Source organism: Eretmochelys imbricata, chromosome 14, assembly GCF_965152235.1.
Source record: "Eretmochelys imbricata isolate rEreImb1 chromosome 14, rEreImb1.hap1, whole genome shotgun sequence".
Classification (NCBI taxonomy): domain Eukaryota; kingdom Metazoa; phylum Chordata; order Testudines; family Cheloniidae; genus Eretmochelys; species Eretmochelys imbricata.
The window spans coordinates 38,498,430-38,518,216 of NC_135585.1; the positions used below are offsets into that span (position 1 = coordinate 38,498,430).

Below are 19,787 nucleotides of genomic sequence, written 5' to 3' on the forward strand. Positions count from 1 at the left end.
TGCTTTCAAATGTTGTTTAGCTTGGTAAAGTTTAGGAATTAGTTTTTGGTTTCATTTTTTATTTCTTTTGTAACCAATTCTGACCTTTATGCCTTATCACTTATTATCACTTAAAATCTACCATTCTCTAGTTAATAAACTTATTTTATCGTTTTACCTAAACCAGTGTGTTTTGGTTTAAGTGTTACTCAGGTTAACAAACGCTCCAGCAGAATCATTTCCGTTGATAAAATGACTGACTATTAAAGATTGTTCAGTAGTGTGCTGGACACTACAGGATGCACATTTCTGGGTGCAAGGCTGGGGAATTTGCGAGTGTCCCCCTATGTGGTTCATAAGTGGCTGGGAAAGCATTCATGTAACTTTGCCGTGAGTAACTTTACATGCTAATGGCTGTGTGTGAGCAGAGCCCAGAGAGGCTGCATTTCACTAGCAAAGCCGTGTACAAGGCACCCTGGGCTGGACAGTTAAAGGACACAGCAGTTCAACAGTCCAGACTGTACCCTAGGGGATGTCACCAACAGGACTTTACTTCTTAGAATCCAGAACCATAACACACAAGAACTAAAACCACAGAGAGGAGGCTGCTCCCTAAGGCAGTGGGCACCTTGCTTTACGTTGGCTTGTCTATAGGAACAGTTAGTGTGTGGCAGCCTGGGATGTAAATCCACCTTGCACTAGCCTGCTGTGCACTAACTGGCTGTGTGCACCCTGCAACTGTGAACTACAAGTTCCCTGGTGCCTTTTGATCTGTTCCCATTTCAAAACAGGGTAGAACAAAGCACACTACGGAATTACTAGTGTACGTAGCCGGGTCCACATGGACAGTTAGTATGTGGCAGGCTAGTGAGAGGCAGATTTACACCCCAGCTTGCCACAGACTGCTTCTGTGAACTCGCAGGATTTTCTACAGAGCCCTCCGGTCTGTGAACAGGACCTGGCAAACGCCCCTCTCAAAGTGATGGCTTGAAATTCCAACACAGTCCTCACCACACCACAAAAACAAAGGAGAATTCCCTCCCCCACCCCTACTGAGAAGAATGATGATTGCTGTTGTGACGTTACACTCCATAATCTTTATGAAAATATGCTTATGATATGGATATGACATAACTGAGATGTACTTTATGCAGGACGGCCCCTGTGAGTCAAAGGGTAAGTCTATATTGCAATTAGACACCTGCGGCTGGCCCCTGCCAACTAACTCAAGTGCACTGGGCTCAGGCTAAGGGACCGTTTAATGGCAGTGTAGTTGAACTTAGGCTGAAGCTTGAGCTCTGGGACCCTCCAGCCCAAGCCTGAATATCTACACTGCCATTTAACAGCCCCTTAGCCCGAGCCCCTTAGCCTGAGCCAGCTGGTACAGGCCACCAGCAGGTGTCTAACTGCAGTGTAGACATCTCCAAAGAGAACGGAGGTTGTTCAGGACTTTACAAGACGTGCTCAGCACCTTGAAGGTTCAGGCCAATAAATAGGAGACACAATGATAAATACTCTCCTCTCATGTCTCCAGCATCTCGGTCTGTCCATGTGCGGCACAGACTGGCACTGACCTGCTATGGAAATCACTGACTCTCTCTCCTGGTTGAGTCGGGGGTTCCTGACACAGCAGGACATTTTCTGGTTGGACTCTTCTGTTAGAAGAATGGCAATCTCTGTTTGAAACAGGCCATTGGCCTTTGGGGTTATTTCTTCAGAGGCCGATGCTAAGAGCTTCCTCTGGAGACCTCTCCACTGAGCCTTGGGCTGTGGGTACCATCCAGATGATCGACACACCACCCGGATCCCTCTGTCCTGATGTCTCTCCACTGAGATAGCAGGAGCAGAGCCCATATCTACAGAAGAAATAAATGAACTTGTGATAATCCTACAGTGCCCAGTAATGAGCCAAAAGCTTCATTACACTGTTATCAAAAGCCATTTCCTATTAAACTAATAATCAGATGTGAGTTCACAAGTGTGGTTGGTCAGTTAATCTGGCCAGATTAATATTTGATATACAGTAAAACTGATATTATAATAGGGCTTTTCTATGCACAAATTTGCTCCAGTTTAGTTAAACTGGTTTAGTTCATCAAGTGCAAATTCCTGTGTGGACACTCTTAAATCAAGAAGGAATTGACTCAAGATAGATCAATATCCCTTGGGGTAAGTTTGTTGTCTGTAGTGTTTGTGTTTGTGGTGTGCTTGCTGCTTGACTGTAATATACCGTGTGGTGTGTTTGTTTGGGGGACCGTGTGCTGACCATGTGTGTGCTGAGCCTAGCAGCCTGCTAGGCAAGGCTGAGAGCTAGGAGCTTCTTGACGAGGCATCCAATCAACCCTCAACCAGGGGGCGGCGCTACTCAGGCAGAGCAGGGCTTTAAAAAATAAGCGACCAGAGGAGCTAGCGAACAGGGGAGTTTGGCGAGGGAGTTTACAGGGGGAGTGTGAGCAGGGGCTAGATACACCTAACATTCTTTGCACTTAAAGGTCAAAACATCGCTTGATAAAAACAAAGCACCAACAAGGGAACAAGCTTCAGGAGTAAAAAGAGAATGCAGGCAGAAGTCCAGCAACAGATTGGGAGCTACCCAGTTTATTGCACCCAATGTGGCATGTATGATTAACTGCCCTATGGGCAGGTGGCGTATGTGTGCACTCGGAGCAAGGAGATCCTGGCCCTCAGAGACCGTGTACGGACTTTGGAGACCAGGGTGGCTGAGCTGGAGGAGCTACAGGAGACAGAGAGGTACATAGATGAGACTTTTTGGGACACAGTAGAACGGTCCCACCCCGAGTCTGACAGCCTTTGTGCTGTTGAGGAGGATGAAAGCCTCAGGGAAGCAGAACATCCAACTGGAGCAGAGGGAAACGATCCCATAGTTGGGACCCTCCTCCCAGATGATGTTGTGGTATCCTCTCACATTGAGGATACTTCTCCAGGGGAGGGAACTGCAGTTATTAGGAAGAGACAGGTATTAGTAATGGGCGATTCGATCATTAGAAACATAGATAGCTGGGTTTGTGATGATCGGGAGAACCGCATGGTGACTTGCCTGCCTGGTGCGAAGGTTGCGGATCTCTCAAGATATCTATATAGGCTTATGTGTAGTGCTGGGGAGGAGCCAGTGGTCATGGTACATGTAAGTACCAACGACATGGGGAAGGATAGGAGAGAGGTCCTGGAGGCCAAATTTAGGCTGCTAGGTAAGAGATTGAAGTCCAGGACCTCCCTGGTAGCATTCTCTTAAATGCTTCCATTTCCACACACAGGGCCAATTAGACAGGCAGAACTGCAGGGTCTCAATGTGTGGATGAGACGATGGTGTAGGGAGGAGGGGTTTAGATTTATTAGGAACTGGGGAAGCTTTTGGGAGAGGGGAAGCCTATACAGGAAGGATGGGCTCCACCTAAACCAAAACAGAACCAGATTGCTGGCGCTTAAAATTAAAAAGGTTTTAGAACATTTTTTAAACTAAGGGCTAGGGGAAAGCCGACAGGTGCGGAGGAGCATGTGGTTCGGACATCCCTTAGGGAAGGATCTATAAATGGAGATTCCCTGTGTCCTAATAAGGAGGAGAGAATGGAAAATGATAAAATACAGGGAGGATCTGATGAGAAACAGTCAAATGAAAAAAAGTCCCATTCGATTATGTCATGCGATAGGGGACAGCCAAAAAATGACAAGTTTTTAAAATGCTTATATACCAATGCTAGAAGTCTAAATAATAAGATGGGTAAACTAGAGTGCCTAGTATTAAATGAGGATATTGATATAATCGGCATCACAGAAACCTGGTGAATGAGGATAATCAATGGGACACAGTAATACCAGGGTACGAAATATATCAGAAGGACAGAACAGGTTGTGCTGGTGGGGGAGTGGCACTATATGTGAAAGAAAGTGTAGAATCAAATGAAGTAAAAATTTTAAATGAATCAAATTGTGCCATAGAGTTTCTATGGATAGTAATTCCATACTTGAATAATAAGAATATAGCAGTAGGGATATATTACAGACCACCTGACCAGGATAGTGATAGTGACTGTGAAATGCTCAAGGACTTTAGAGAGGCTATTAAAGTAAAAAACTCAGTAATAATGAGGGATTTCAACTATCCCCATATTGACTGGGTACCTGTCACCTCAGGACAGGATGCAGAGATAAAGTTTCTTGACACCTTAAATGACTGCTTCTTGGAGCAGCTATTCCTGGAACCCACAAGAGGAGAGGCAATCCTTGATTTAGTCCGAAGTGGAGCACAGGATCAGGTCCAAGAGGTGAATATAGCTGGACCGCTTGATAATAGTGACCATATTATAATTAAATTTAACATCCCTGTGGCAGGGAAAACTCCACAGCGGCCCAACACTGTAGCATTTAATTTCAGAAAGGGGAACTACACAAAAATGAGGTTAGTGAAACAGAAATGAAAAGGTACAGTACCAAAAGTAAAATCCCTGCAAGCTGCATGGAAATTTTTTAAAGACACCATAACAGAGGCTCAACTTAAATGTATACCCCAATTTAAAAAACATAATAAGAGAACCAAAAAAGAACCACTGTGGTTAAACAACAAAGTAAAAGAAGCAGTGAGAGGCAAAAAGGCATCCTTTAAAAAGTGGAAGATAAATCCTAATGAGAAAAATAGAAAAGAGCATGAACTCTGGCAAATGAAGTGTAAAAATATAATTAGAAAGACCAAAAAAGAATTTGAAGAACAGCTAGCCAAAGACTCCAAAAGTAATAGCAAAATATTTTTCAAATACATCAGAAGCAGAAAGCCTGCTAAACAACCAGTGTGGCCACTGGACGATCGAGATGCTAAAGGAGCACTCAAAGACAATAAGGCCATTGCAGAGAAACTAAATGAATTCTTTGCATCGGTCCTCACTGTTGAGGATGTAAGGGAGATTCCCAAACCTGAGCCATTCTTTTTGGGTGACAGATCTGAAGAACTGTCCCAAATTGAGGTGTCATTAGAGGAGGTTTTGGAACAAATTGATAAACTAAACAGTAATAAGTCTCCAGGACCTGATGGTATTCACCCAAGAGTTCTGAAGAAATTCAAATGTGAAATTGCAGGACTACTAATTGTCTTCTGTAACCTATCATTTAAATCAGCTTCTGTACCAAATGACTGGTGGATAGACAATTTTTAAAAAGTGCTACAGAGGTGACCCTGGCAACTACAGGCCAGTAAACCTCACTTTAGTACAGGTCAAATTGGCTGAAAACTATTGTAAAGAACAAAATTGTCAGACACATAGATGAACATAATTTCATGGTTTCATAATTTCATCATCAATGTGGTTTTTGTAAAGGGAAATCATGCCTCACCAATCTACTAGAATTCTTTGAGGGGGTCAACAAGCATGCGGACAAAGGAGATCCAGTGGATATAGTGTATTTAGATTTTCAGAAAGCCTTTGACAGGGTCCCTCACCAAAGGCTCTTAAGCAAAATAAGCAGTCATGGGATAAGAGGGAAAGTTCTCTCATGGATTGGTAACTGGCTAAAAGATAGGAAACAAAGTGTAGGAATAAATGGTCAGTTTTCAGAATGGAGAGAGGTAAATAGTGGTGTCCCCCAGGGATCTGTATTGGGCCCAGTCCTATTTAACATATTCATAAATGATCTGGAAAAAGGGGTAAACACTGAGGTGGCAACATTTGCAGATGATACAAAACTACTCCAGATAGTTAAGTCCCAGGCAGACTGCGAAGAGTTACAAAAGGATCTCACAAAACTGGGTGACTGGGCAACAAAATGGCAGATGAAATTTAATGTTAATAAGTACAAACTAATGCACATTGGAAAACATAATCCTAACTATACATATACAATGATGGGGTCTAAATTAGCTGTCACCACTCAAGAAAGAGATCTTGGAGTTATTGTGGATAGTTCTCTGAAATCATCTACTCAATGTGCAGCGGCAGTCAAAAAAGGGAACAGAATGTTGGGAATCATCAAGAAAGGGATAGATAATATGACAGAAAATATCATATTGCCTCTATATAAATCCATGGTATGCCCACACCTTGAATACTGCATGCAGATGTGGTCGCCCCATCTCAAAAAAGATATATTGGAATTGGAAAAGGTTCAGAAAAGGGCAACAAAAATGATTAGGGTATAGAATGGCTTCCGTATGAGGAGAGATTAATAAGACTGGGACTTTTCAGTTTGGAAAAGAGGCGACTAGGGGGGGATATGATAGAGAACAGTGTTTTCCCCAGGAATTGAAATTGGGGGGGGTGTTTGAATTTACATGGGGGCGGGGTCAGGGCCGATGAGGGGTGAGGCCGTGAGGGTGAAGGTGGGTTGTATGACACCATAGTAAAAACTGAAAAATGTTTCAAGACTATTTTATTAGATTTAACTCATGTTTTAAAATCATCACACAAATTAAAGTTGGCTACTCAAGCCTTCTATGAAGCACTATATCTACATCTTTCTTGGTTCCTTGTTATAATTTTGTACAACTCTGTTAATAAACTTCTTGAATGCAATGCGTTCATCTTCGGTGGCTTCTCGTATGCCCGGTACTTCCATTCCTTCAGTTGATATGCTCATTAGTTCATTCACGTGATCAGGCAGAAGGTGACTTCTTTCAGAACACAAAATTCTATTCAGTGATGAAAAGGAACGCTCACCTGTAGCTGTTGTGACTGGGAGTAGCAAGAGATGAATTCCTACTTCTTTCATCCCAGGAAACACAGCACAAACATCGGTTCGAGCCGCTAGTGATGATAAAAAAGAAGTTGAAGTCAAATCTTCATTCATTCGTTGTATGATATTCCACTGTGTGTTCAAATTCTCTATTCTGTCCTGATCCCACGGCAGCCCCATTGCTGGTAGTGCCTCACTCCACTCAACTGTCAGTGTTTTAGAGGACAGGCATCTGTAAAAGCTATGTAGAGGTTGAGTAGAATCTAGGAGTCGCTGTTGTAGATTTTTAAGAATCAAGTCTGTGTACTTTTTCAGTTGTCTTAACAAACACTTCTTGTCCTCTTCACTTAAGGATTCAATATAAATGCCTTCATTACTCAACTTCTGGACTGAAGTCTTTGCTTCTTCCAGTACTTTTTCAATGGATAGCTCTCTGATTGATCCAAATGTAGCTTCTATTGCTGGACAAAGATCTACTCCTGTTGTAGCAGATGCCTGGATGACATTGTTTAATGACCCAAGTGGTTTCAACAGTAGACTTACAAGAGAGAGAATGGCCATAGTCTTCTCTGAAGGTAGTAGAAAAAGTAATCCACCAGCCTCACTACTTAGATCCATCCCATCTTGGTAGATACTTTCCAAAGCCCGTAATAATGGCTGGAGTAATTTTAAGACAACAGCCAAGGATTGCTCATGAGAAAGCCAGAGAGTTTTCCCAGGTTGGACTAATTTGAACTTCAGTACCAGTATATCTTCTATATTTTCCAAGATATTCAGTCTTTTTGGACTCTTGCTGAAAAATATAATGAAGACATTAAATTTATAGCTTTTAAATATCGTTTGAAGATTCTGCAGCTCGTACTAGTGATAGTTAGAGTAGATAGCCTCTGCAGTGTGTATAGGAGAGACTAGGGTTACACTTTTCTCTGAGCAAAGCTTGTTCTCCACCATATCTTCCAGAGAAGTTTGCAGCTCCATCAAATGCACAAGCAGCCATCTGTTTGGGGTCCAACTGACAAGCATTTAACTCTTCTAAGATGTGGATTGTCACAGATGGAGCCGATGTGTCTTCTATAACTTGAACATCTAGAAATGCATCTACTGGCCTACCACTGACATCAAGATAACATACACAGTGACTTAATACTTGATTCCCATTTGCATCGGTGCATTCATCAGCCATGTATGCACATTTTTTGAATGTGGAGAGAGAGTTCTTCACTTTTTCAACTGTTGAGTCTTTCACTGTTGCACCATATGCTTCTAGCCAGTCAGTTGAGTTTCTTGCAGAAAGATAGTGAGCATTTGCTGGTCTTGTTCGGAACCAGTGTTCAAATTCAGGATGAACAAGTGACAATGCACTTAACATTGGCCTTCAGTTTGTAGTGTGTGCTATCTCTTGCTTAAATAGAAAGTATGATGCCACAGCCATGTTTGTTCACATGAACTGTATTGTGTCTCCAGCATTCTTAACAGCCTCATTGACACTCACCAGTGTTGTCCAGTGGAGACTCAGAGTTCAGAGGTGCTTTCACATGAGTTCACCTCCTAGGTGGAGGGCAAGAAGGCACCTTGGTCATTCCTCCAGCTGCTCACTGTTCGCTCTGGTCACTGTTATTCATTATGCCACCATTCACTCCATCGCTCTGTTGCCAATGGCCCTGAGCTGTCACCTTCTGCTGCCATCATGACCTCTGTGAGTTGGTCTCTTGAGGTTTCACCCAGCTCTCAGTGATTTCAGCTGAGCTCTCAGTGGGGGAACCTCACTGCTAGTGCAGCCTGGGCCAACTCTTCCACAAAAACACTGTCCCCACAGCAGGACTAAGCACTTAGACCTTATTATCAGTGATTTCAGCTGTAGTGGTCACTTAACAAAACAAAAGACTATCTATGGAGCCTAATCAGCTCTGTCTTTAAACAGTAGAGGGGGTAGGTCAAATAGTACTTGTGACTCAGGCAGACCATCAAGCAAAACACCTGGCCCCACCCTCTCTCTCAATGCCCTCAATCAGCACAGGCTAAGTACAGTTCTACTGCCCTTTACTCATACAATAAGAATAACAACATTTCTTTACCCCCACATTCAAGAGATTTGTAATCCAATCCCAGCCAAAATCTATCACTTGGGCAACACAGGTCCGTTTGCTGGATACCTAGGTAGATTAGGTGTGAATGTAAATACAATCTGGTCCTGAAGCCTTTCCCCCACAGCCCAGCTCATCACTAGCTGTCAGGGAGAGCTCATTTAGACTTTGCTTACAAATCATAATTTGAAATGATTAGGTTGGCCAACATCACCGAAATGAATGCACTGACATTGTCATGAAAAACAACAGCTGTATAAGGAAGCTAGTCTATGTTCATACTTTTCAAATCTCTTATACTTTTTCAGATACACGTATTTTATCATACACTTTACATGCTTTTAAAGTGTGTATTAATGTTTCAATTTCAATTCAAATTTCCAAACAATCACTAAATTTGCAACACTGCATGTAACTAGTTCACAAAACTGGTGGGGGGAGTGTTGGGAAAATTCAGGGGGTATGTAGGGAAATCCCTGCTATCCACGAGGCAATTGTGTCTCTCATTTAGTGCTGTTCTACCTTACATGCACATGCTTCATATTCTCTACCAATAGCAGGGAGCTGCTGCGGCTACATAACCCTGCAGTTTCCTGAGCAGGAACAAGAGATTGACTCTCCCTTTTATGAACACAGACAGTGCCTCTCAGCAGGGACAAAGGGTTGAATCAGAAGAACCATTGGAAGGAGCTGTGTACTGCTTAACTCAGGGGTGGACAGCCTGAACCTGAGGAGGAGCCAGAATTTACCAATGTACATTGCCAAAGAGTCACAGTAATATGTCAGCAGCCCCCCATCAGCTCCCACACCTCGCTCCCAACACCTCCCACCCACAGGCAGCCCCACTGATCAGCACCTCCCCCTCCCTCCTCACACCTCCTGATCAGCTGTTTTGTGGCATGCAGGAGGATCTGGGGGGGAGGGGGAGGAGCGAGGGCACTGCAGGCAGAAGGGAGGGGGCAGAAAGGGAGGAGGGGGGCAGAGCCTGTGGCAGAGCCAGGGGTTGAGCTGTGAGCACTCCCCAGCACAGTGGGAAGTTGGCACCTGTAGCCCCAGCCCCGGAGTCGGTGCCTAGACATGGAGCCGCATAGTAACCTCTGAAGAGCCGCATGTCGCTCCGGAGCCACAGGCTGGCCACCCCTGGCTGAACTGATGGGCAGGGAGGCTAAAGTCTTCCACTACTTTCACTTAGTTACAAAGATAATTTTACAAACATTTGTGACACCCTTGGGGCTTAGAGAGCACGGCCCCTTCAAACCTGTCCTGGGGCAGAGGAAGTGCTGGGTCTTCCAGGGGAGGAGGGTGAGACAGGGAGAGAGACGGGGTGTGTGTGTCTGTAGCTCCCAACAAGAGGGCTACAGCGAGAGGCCCTCACACAGTGACAGCAGCCAAGAACCTGCCCAAAGCCCAGGCGTGACAGAGCGGCTGGCTGGGGACACCCCAGGATGGGAGCCAGGAAGAGCACTGTGCCAGGGAGGAATCACCTGAGAAGGACAAACCAGAGCCAGACCCAGTTTCGCTGCCACCCCGAGCTGTATGGGGCTGTGAGTACTTGGGTTTGTGACTCTACATTGGGAATAAGGAGGGAGGCTGTTAGCCAGGTAAGTGGGAAGGTGGTCGCTCTGTGCGGGTTTGCAGAGAGCGGCAGAAGAGGGCACTGGAGGGGTTTGCTGTGGAAAATTCGTTGGTGTCAAAGATGACCAGGAGCACCCAAGACTCACTGCTGCATGAGAACTCGACCCAGGACTCCTGAACTGTGAGTGTAGACGCAGTGCTTGGTGTCTCCCATTTTTAATTGTGGTATCACTGGGCCGTAACCTGTTTTACCGGCATTCCCATTTTCCCCCCCTGTTGTTTTTCTATCTTCATCCCTCTGTAGATATTTCCCTTTCCCATATTCACTGATCTATTCAGGTGTGTGTGTGTGTTTACATCAGTGGGGTTTGGAACAAGTGCCCCTGGAGTGGAAGGGAGTTACCGCACTGTGCTCCAGTGTGCGCCTGTTCTTGGCCGGAGCTGCTCTGCAGAGCAGACTCCATCTTGGCCATGAGGGCTCTCTAGTTACATATTAATTCCCACAAAGTACTTCCCAGTGCAGAATTACAGTTTCCCAGTAGGGCCTTGTGCCTTTCCAAATGCAGAGAGCGGCTAAACTTACATTTCTGAGACCCAAGAGATACAAAGTAACAGCACACAGCACCCCAGGGATGCAACCTTAACTCTGCCTCCTGGGGCTGGCAACAGGAGCGGGGAGTGGTTCAGCGAGGGTGGTGCCATAATAAACAGGCATGAGGAAGGTGCCATTGTTTGTGTTGTATTTCTCGGATCTGGATTCCAGCATCGATCTGCCTGCACTCCCACTGCCTTCCCCGTGTCTGGAGTTTCTGTAGTGACTGGTGAAGGGATTCATTACAGCAGGCTGGCAGAGCTGTCGCTGTCATATGATCACGTATGTCTCATTTCAGTGCTGAGGTCTGTATAGGGTGACCAGACAGCAAATATGAAAAATTGGGACAGAGTGTGGGGGGTAATAGGCACCTATATAAGAAAAATCCCCAAATATCAGGACTGTCCCTATAAAATTGGGACATCTGGTCACCCTAGGTCTGTAGGCTGTGTCAGTAAAAGTGCACAGAGGTGTCTTCCAGCCATGGGGATTGTCAGCAGTGTGGTGTTTACTGCACCTGCCCTAAATCTCATGTCATGGTTACAGAACTAGCTACACCTGTGTCCTGGCTGGTCTGTCTGGCAGCACCTTCAGCTGTCAGGCCTCCTGCCTTCACCTGTCCTGCGGTAGGGGGAATTCCTCAGTTCTCCCATGCTTAGACCAGACTCTGGGTTATGGGTTCCTGTGTATCAACCACTGTTACCCTGTGGGCGCCAGACACAAGCCGAGAACCAATCCCAACTGGTGACATCAGTCTGGGGAGGATCAGCCATTGTTTGCCCCAGCTGTGCACAAAAAAGTTGTAATAACCACAACATGCTAATATCACCTGACTTTTTATTGGTGTTTGTGTATCTTCTTAACCCCTGGCTCTAATGCAGTGTCTCTTAACCTTTCCAGACTACTGTACCTCTTTCAGGAATCTGATTTGTTTTGCATACCCCCAAAGTTTCACCTCCCTTAAAAACTACTTGCTTACAAAATCAGACATAAAAATACAAAAGTCTCACAGCCACACTATTCCTGAAGAATTGCTGACTTCTCATTTTTACCACATAATTATAAAATAAATCAATTGGAATATAAATATTGAACTTACATTTCAGTGTACAGCGTATAGAGCAGTATAAACAAGTCATTGTCTGTATGAAATTTTAGTTTGTTCTCACTTCGCTGGTGCTTTCTATGTAGCTTGTTGTAAAACTCGGCAAATATCTAGATGAGCTGATGTACCCCCTGGAAGCTCTCTGCGTACCCCGGGGATACGTGTACCCTGGTTGAGAACCGTTGCTCTAATGACCTCAGATTTAGCCCACTAACCCTCCCCCAGACTCCAATGAGCCACAACAATTTTCAAGGCAATCTGAGTATGCGTGTGGATTTTAGAGCCCTTAGGGGGAAAAATTGTTGTTAAACAGTGAACTAGAACAAACCTTAACCAGAGCAGAGCTACTGCCCCACTGCAATGAGAAAAATCACCTGTCATCTCACAATGACTCCCCCCGACTCCACCTATTACCCTGCTGAAGACGTCAAAGTACCACAAGTCACTGACCTGCCACCTGCAGTTCCAATAAAGCTTTTTCATAAGAGACACTGGACTGAAAAAAACACGTGTACTGCCCATCATCGGAGGGTCGGACATCGCATATTCTCAGGAGAACTCTCCCACTGGTGATGTCGTCTTTCAAGAGCGCGGTTCTTCTCCGATATTCCAGCCTCTCCTCTCCGCACTGATCCTGCCCATCACGGTACAGGTGAACGACAGCAGAGTCCCGGGATCATAACCATCCCAACTCCATGTTCTCAGCGCTCATCCCGGGGGAAAGGTGGCAGGGCAGGACGGCCTCACCTCCTAGGGAGGCGGAGATTGGACGGTCAGGTCCAGTCACTGTGAACTGTGCTGTGAAATGTACAATGAAAAATGGAAATTAAATTGGCGAGAGGGAGCATTAATTCAGCAGTAAGACCCACAGTGAGAGCGTGCCCTGCGTTAGAAGTGAAAATCATGTCCCCATGCAGTGCTCTAGACACGTCTATGAATGCAGAGAGTCACAGGCTTGGGGTAACTGCACCTCTGACCCCTCTGTGGTCTGCTCAAGGCATGTCTCCTTAGGTCTCGGGCCTCCAGCCGTCACCTCTCACCGTCCCTCTCCCTCACACTGGGGTTTCAGGCCCTGCAATTCACTGTGGTTTTCCCAGCAGGCCTGACCAAAGACCTGTGCTTTGCTTCCTGTCCCAGGGCTATGAACAGCGTGTGCCAGTAACCAAACCGCTCCTGCACTTAGGAGAGAAGAATCCCATGCACCACTACAGGCTGGGGACCGACCGGCTAAGCAGCAGTTCTGCAGAAAAGGACTTGGGGATTACAGTGGATGAGAAGCTGGATAGGGGTCAGCAGTGTGCCTTTGTTGCCAAGAAGGCCAGTATCATATTGGGCTTTATTAGCAGGAGCATTGCCAGCAGATCGAGGGAAGTGATTATTCCCCTCTATTCAGCACTGGTGAGGCCACACCTGGAGTACTGCGTCCAGTTTTGCTTCCCCCACTACAGAAAGGATGTGGACAAATTGGAGAGAGTCCAGCAGAGGGCAACTAAAATGATTAGGGGGCTGGGGCACATGACTTATGAGGAGAGGCTGAGGAAACTGAGCTTATTTAGTCTGCAAAAGAGAAGAGTGAGGGGGGATTTGATAGCAACCTTCAACTACCTGAAGTGGGGTTCCAAAGAGGATGGAGCTAGGCTGTTCTCAGTGATGGCAGATGACAGAACCAGGAGCAATTGTCTCAAGTTGCAGTGGGGGAGGTCGAGGTTGGATATTAGGAACCACTATTTCACTAGGAGGGTGGTGAAACACTGGAACGGGTTACCTAGGGAGGTGGTGGAATCTCCATCCTTAGAGGTTTTTAAGGCCTGGCTTGACAAAGCTCTGGCTGGGATGGTTTAGTTCGTGTTGGTCCTGCTTTGAGCGGGGGATTGGACTAGATGACCTCCTGAGGTCTCTTCCAACCCTAATCTTCTATGATTCTATGAGCTCTTGCAAAGCAGAGAACATTTAAGGACAAAAGCCTGAGAGAGAAAAGTTACCATAAACCCATCAAAGGTCTGAACACATTTTACACTTGTCCCAAAGGATTCTCATCTGGCACATGGGACTCGCTGGTAGGGTTCAGAGTCTTTCAAACCTTTCTCTAAAGGTTACCCCCTTGGTTAACAGGTCCTGTCACTTTGTAGCCCAAGATCTTGGGCCTCTGGTCAGTTCAAATCCAGCTTTTAAACCAAAAATCTTTGTTCCCTTAGACTTCTGGACCTGATCTCAGGGCTGGCCTTAGGGAAACTGGTGCCCTGGGCAAGCTTTTATTTTGGTGCCTCCCCCTATCACCCTTGGTACTCACAGTCTTCCTACTCCCCCATCACCTCCTTGCCCCACTGCCTCCCCCCAGTGCTCAATTTATATTGAAAGAGGTGTTAGAGTTCAATCCCGGCACAAATTAAGCACCGGCTGGGTGGTCTGACAGTGTTGGCTGCTGGTCGGGCACCCAGCTCTGAAGGCAACACCGCCACCAGCAGCAGCGCAGAAGTAAGGGTGGCGTGATATATGGTATAATGCTACCCTTACTGCTGCTGCTGCTGCTGTGACTCGTAGTGCCGGGCACTCGGCCTGCAGCTCAAGGCAGGCTTTACACTATCACACAGGGGCTGCATCTTGCCAGAGCCCGTAGCCCTTTGGGCCACTCCTGGCTCACCGGGGTGCCATTTCTGATTTTGGGGAGTGGGGGCAACTTTAACTGTGATTCCAGGGGCTACTTAGGTACCTGAAAACTCTAGAGTGGTTTTTTATACATAACTTAGTAATTAGCTGACAGGATCACTAGATGTAAGCAGGGTCTGAATGAGCTCTCCCCTGACATCTAGTTGAGAGGGGAGAGACTTCAGGAGCAAACTGTATTTACATGAACACACCTACTCTGTGTAAATATCTAGCAGAAAGGAGCTGTGTAGCTCCAAGTGATCTACTTTGGCTGGTGCTGGGTTACAAATCACTTTAGTACTGAATGCAGGGGTAGTGAAATGCTGTTATCAGTGTTGTTGTCTTTATTGTCTGAGTAGAAGGGAGCAGAACTGTGCTTAACCTGTCCCAAATAAGAGGTCGCCTCACTAAGCCAGGGGCTTAAATGCCAGACCCCCCTGAGAAAGCAGAGACAGGGTGGGGACAAGTGTTTTAGCAAGGAGGTGTGGATGCTCCCTAAGGGTGCCTGGGCTGGTTTAAGTTGTTCCTCCCCATGGTTCAGAGGTAGAGCTAAATAGTCTCCATTAGGAGCCTTTTGTTATTTTAAGTGCTTAAAAGAGCTGACAATCAATTCTGGTGGGACAGTGTCTCTGCCCAGCCTCAGAGCTGACTGTCACTAAGAGCTGGATAGACCCTCAAGAGACTGACCTGCCGAGGTCACAGCAGACACAGGTGGCAGAAGGTGATTGGCAAGAGGAACAGGGGCTGATGGGGTAACTAGCCAGATCAAGTGCTCAGAGGATAGATCAAGTCAGGTGCCTTCTTCTCCGGGAGGGAGGTGAACTCACACAGATGCACCTCTGATCCCCTGGGTCCTCACTGACCAAGGACAACCACTGTGAGTGGAGTGGAGTGGAGTGGGGTGGGGTGGGGTGAGGGAGCAGAGCGGGGCACAGAAAAGGAACTTCTGGTTGTAGAACTCAAGAACACAAGGCAGAAGACACTGCCCTACACACACTGGGATGGGTGTCCTACTCACAGTTTTATGATTATGAAGCCTGCTTGTGGCATTTTTCCTAATTAATGTTGGCTGACTTCCCCCCTCCTTTCATTAAGTTTATTTTCTACACTCAGACACTGTGCTTGTGAGTGGGGAAGTGTCATCTCTCAGAGGCCCCAGGAGTGGTATGTAATTTGCCCAGGTTACTGAGTGGGAACTTGAGCCAGTTCTGGGTTGTTGAAGAGGAACCCCTATGTAGCAGGGCAGTTACCCTGATCCTGGGATTAGAAGGTGAAAAGCAGCTGAGGTAGGCTTATCAGGGAGGCAGCCACAGATGTGGCCACACCCAATCAGGCCACCGCTGGCCCTGATATAAGGGCTGAGAGCTAGGCAGGCAGAAGAGTCTCCCTCCAGGGCTGGAGTGAGAAGGGCCTAGCTGCCTGGGAGCAGAGGGTACCTTAAACAGAGCAGTGCTGAGGTGCTCTGGCCAGACAAAGCCCCATGCTTTGCTAAAGGCCAAGGAGGTGCTAGGGGCTAGAAAGGCAGCAGGTCCAGCCCCCTTGCCAATGATGAGTGGCTATTACAGACTGCAGTTTGCCCCAGTGAGAGGGGGCTAGATGATGACTGGCAGTCACTGAGGCAAGGTGGGTATAGGGGGGTGGGGTTCCCCTGGGAGGGGGGACACTGCTGTGGGGCAGACCCCCAAGGTAAGGGGCACTGGGGTCCAGGAGGGATGTGGGAGGCCTGAGGTAGGCGGGACACTGGACTGCGGGGGGGGACGCTCAGAGACTGGAAAGCGTGTGGGGTGGAACTCACTAATTCCCAAGGTGACCAGCAGGAGGTGCTGTGCCGGTAAGTCTGCATCCTGTTACACCCTAGATATTGAACCCGGCCCTGGTTGCTGCCGACTCCACCTGGCAGAAAGGTTACATATAAAAAGAAAGGAAAAAATATATACAAACTCCAATTAAAGCCACATTCTACATTTATATGTAAATTTAGAACAATCAGGAAATAAGACAGCAAGATATTCCCAATCCCAAGCCTTGAGCTATCAGTTCTGGCGTTTGAACACAGATATATGAAACACAAGTGTGATACTTTGAACTATTCTTTAGTAAACATAAATAAATAAATAAAATCTGCTTACTTTTGCTAACAGACACACTCTCTTTTACTGCCATTATCTACTCTATTCTAGTCAATTGTTTTTCACTCCATTAAAAATGTATTTACTTAATTTTAAAAAGATGTTTTTTTTCTTTTATTACAAATGGGATTTTATTTTTCTAATTACTTTGGCATTCGTGTTTACCCATCACAATCATGTACGTGACTCACTAACATTTGACCCCATCATTGCTATTAGTATCAGACTTGGAACCACATTTATTTGCATATGAATTTTAAGTTTTTACAGCCATAACTAAAAATGCCATTTGAAAATAAGCGACCTTCATCTGCACAATGGCTAAAGTTACATGTTTAGCATTTGTTGTTGTTAAACTGGCACTGCTAAGGTAACTACAAGCTAAATTTACATTCTAGAGGGATACTATTATTTGATTGTACCACTTTAAATACTGAATGGCAAAGCACAATATGGTAATAAAAGTATTAATGATAATTACTCCAGCCAGGATGGGTTAGGCATTTTAGAACTCACTACTCAAATAATTAAATTTAAGCATAAGAGAGAAATAAGATTATGAAATGCACAGACAAGTCAAAAAAATAAAAATACAGCGCTGTAATTCTTAACAAACTTTGAAAGTATAAAATTACAGGGAACATAGCTGCATTGTGCATTTTGACAAGAACTACCGAGAATTAATAACAACAGTAGTACAAGTGGGTGTTGGGGGGAGAGTTTGTGTGTGCTGAGAGAGTGTGAGGCACAGTGTGGGTGTATGTGAGAGAGAGAGACAGAGTGTATGTTGGGGGAGTGTGAGAGACAGCGCACTGTCTCTTTAAGCACAGCACTCATTAGGCTGAAAGCTTGTTCAGGCAGCAGCAGCGGCCAGCAGCTCCCACTTGTGACCCAGCGGCAGCAGCACAGACTCTTGTCCCCCTGCCCCAGCTCAGTGAGACTGGTTACAAGGTCAGGGGGGTGGGGATGCCCCAACATCAGCCCCCCCCCCCCCCCACTCTGCACAGGAGACACGAGGCTCCCAGGAGCAGCTGGGCCAGGGGCACCTCCAACCAGGAGCAGCAGCAGCTGCAGATGGAGGCGGAGCAGTGGGGGGAGGAGAGACAGGACACCCCTGCTCCAGACGCCTTGGGTAGTCACCCAGCTCGCCCACCCCTAAGGCCAGCCCTGCCTTGTCTAACCCAAAAAGAAAAGGAGTATTTGTGGCACCTTAGAGACTAACCAATTTATTTGAGCATGAGCTTTCGTGAGCAACAGCTCACTTCATCGGATGCATACTGTGGAAACTGCAGACAGTATGCATCCGATGAAGTGAGCTGTAGCTCACGAAAGCTTATGCTCAAATAAATTGGTTAGTCTCTAAAGTGCCACAAGTCCTCCTTTTCTTTTTCCGAATACAGACTAACACGGCTGTTACTCTGAAACTTGCCTAACCCAGTTTATGCAACTCTCCCTAGGGCTGGTACTTCTCTGGAGCTGCTCCCTGTCCCACAAGTAATTGCCCCCCAGGGTTTGTAGCTCCTGAAGGAGGTGGGGTAACCCTCCTCTATGGCATAGATTACAATCCCCATCCCATACAGGTTCATATAACATGGATAGAGGCCATGGATAAAAGGGACACAAAAATACACAGAACATTCATAAAATGAATTCGACAGTCCCCAAAATGTCACGTGTGGCTGCAATATCTGCCACGCAGAGTTCACGTGTGTGCTAGACACTGTCCCAGTTATCTCTGAATGGGGCTCAACACTTCTCATGGGTGCCCTGGGGATAATGGTGCTGGGGGCCTGAGTCTCTGATACACCCAGGCCTTTTCGTGCTCAAGGGCACCATTTAGGAAGGGCAAGGGGAGGCTGGAGCCCCCCCCCCCCCAAGTTTTGTACCAGGACGCTGTCTCCTGCCTCTCCCCTCACTAGCCAAGAGCGAGAGGAACGCAGGCAGCTTGTGTCTTTGCTTTACTCCTCTCCCCAGCCCCGAGTGAGGGATGCCGGCTTATCAGGCAGAACAAGTAAAGGCTCAGCCCATGCAAACTCCTGTAAGGCTGAGAGTAAACATCACCTCCAGGACATTCACTGATCCTACTCAGGGCTGGGAGCTTCTGCAGCACTTTTTTCAAATTCAAACCAAGCAAGCTCAGGGAGTGAGTGTGCTTAGGTCAGAAGAGCAAGCGCCCTCCTTGTGACACCAGTAGACAGGACTGCTCAGGCGGGGGACGCTGGCTGCTGCACAGTGGGGTTAGAAGCCCAGCTTTGGATGTCAGTGCTTCACTGCGAGAGCAGCAGAGCTAACGAATGAGCACTTGGGATCTTCCCCTGCTGGCAAGAAACAAACATGAGCTGCCACCACCACAAACATCCGATGAAGTGAGCTGTAGCTCACGAAAGCTCATGCTCAAATAAATTGGTTAGTCTCTAAGGTACCACGAGTCCTCCTTTTCTTTTTGCGAATACAGACTAACATGGCTGTTACTCTGAAACCTGTCGTTGCTTAAATTGCACTTACAACTTCCCAATTTTTTCCAACTCTCTAATTTTGTAATGAAATGGCCACACTGGGGCACTGCCATTATTCTACCATTTGGTCCCCCTTGTCTGTGAGAGTCTTTCCTTTGCCAACAATGGGCTTTGGGTCAGGTCCATCATCTGTGACACAGAAACACTGATTCCTTTGTGAATGCTTGGCTTTTACCAAATCTCCCCAAAGTGGGGCTGCACTTTTCTATTCTAGGACCTTTTCCCCAGATACCTTTTGAGGAGCAGCTACCCTCAAGTAGCCATTTTGCAGCTTTCTGCTGTATCTTCTCTTCCAGCTGGTAAATATTCATATCTCCTGTTGTACTTACTATTTAACATTTGTGAGAGTGGCAGAGTCTCACAAACTTGAGTACAATCAGTGAATTTCATGGAGGTGATGTTTACTCTCTCAAATCCTTACAGCAACACACCAGAAACCTCCTTCTAACTTAACCCTTTGTAGTTATTGTAACTATTTGTATA

At 46.3% G+C, this 19,787-nt stretch overlaps 2 pseudogenes across 1 annotated transcript in view; both read right to left on the reverse strand.

The window, feature by feature from the left end:
* The window catches only part of LOC144275109 (uncharacterized), an 807,364-nt pseudogene that overhangs the window by 604,994 nt on the left and 182,583 nt on the right, over positions 1 to 19,787 (reverse strand). The gene's annotated exons all lie outside the window — the stretch shown is intronic.
* The window catches only part of LOC144275101 (butyrophilin subfamily 1 member A1-like), a 52,412-nt pseudogene that overhangs the window by 30,906 nt on the left and 1,719 nt on the right, over positions 1 to 19,787 (reverse strand).